This window comes from Rhinoraja longicauda, unplaced genomic scaffold (assembly GCF_053455715.1).
Source record: "Rhinoraja longicauda isolate Sanriku21f unplaced genomic scaffold, sRhiLon1.1 Scf001818, whole genome shotgun sequence".
NCBI lineage: Eukaryota > Metazoa > Chordata > Chondrichthyes > Rajiformes > Arhynchobatidae > Rhinoraja > Rhinoraja longicauda.
The window spans coordinates 4,220-5,000 of record NW_027603033.1 but is presented as its reverse complement, the minus strand read 5'-3'; positions in this window follow the sequence as shown (position 1 = coordinate 5,000).

Genomic DNA, 781 nt, shown 5'->3' with positions numbered 1-781 from the left:
CTGCCTGCTCCTTTGGTTCACGATGTCCCCGCCGAAGGCGGCGTACTTTAAAGTACTGCAGCTCGAGCGCACAAGGTGCGCGTGGAATTGTTAGCGGCGCCGTGGTTGTGCTGGCGGTGACCATGGCTGCCTGCTCCTTTGGTTCACGATGTCCCCGCCGAAGGCGGCGTACTTTAAAGTACTGCAGCTCGAGCGCACAAGGTGCGCGGGGAATTGTTAGCGGCGCCGTCGTTGTGCTGGCGGTGACCATGGCTGCCTGCTCCTTTGGTTCACGATGTCCCCGCCGAAGGCGGCGTACTTTAAAGTGCTGCAGCTCGAGCGCACAAGGTGCGCGGGGAATTGTTAGCGGCGCCGTGGTTGTGCTGGCGGTGACCATGGCTGCCTGCTCCTTTGGTTCACGATGTCCCCGCCGAAGGCGGCGTACTTTAAAGTACTGCAGCTCGAGCGCACAAGGTGCGCGGGGAATTGTTAGCGGCGCCGTGGTTGTGCTGGCGGTGACCATGGCTGCCTGCTCCTTTGGTTCACGATGTCCCCGCCGAAGGCGGCGTACTTTAAAGTACTGCAGCTCGAGCGCACAAGGTGCGCGGGGAATTGTTAGCGGCGCCGTGCTTGTGCTGGCGGTGACCATGGCTGCCTGCTCCTTTGGTTCACGATGTCCCCGCCGAAGGCGGCGTACTTTAAAGTACTGCAGCTCGAGCGCACAAGGTGCGCGTGGAATTGTTAGCGGCGCCGTGGTTGTGCTGGCGGTGACCATGGCTGCCTGCTCCTTTGGTTCACGATG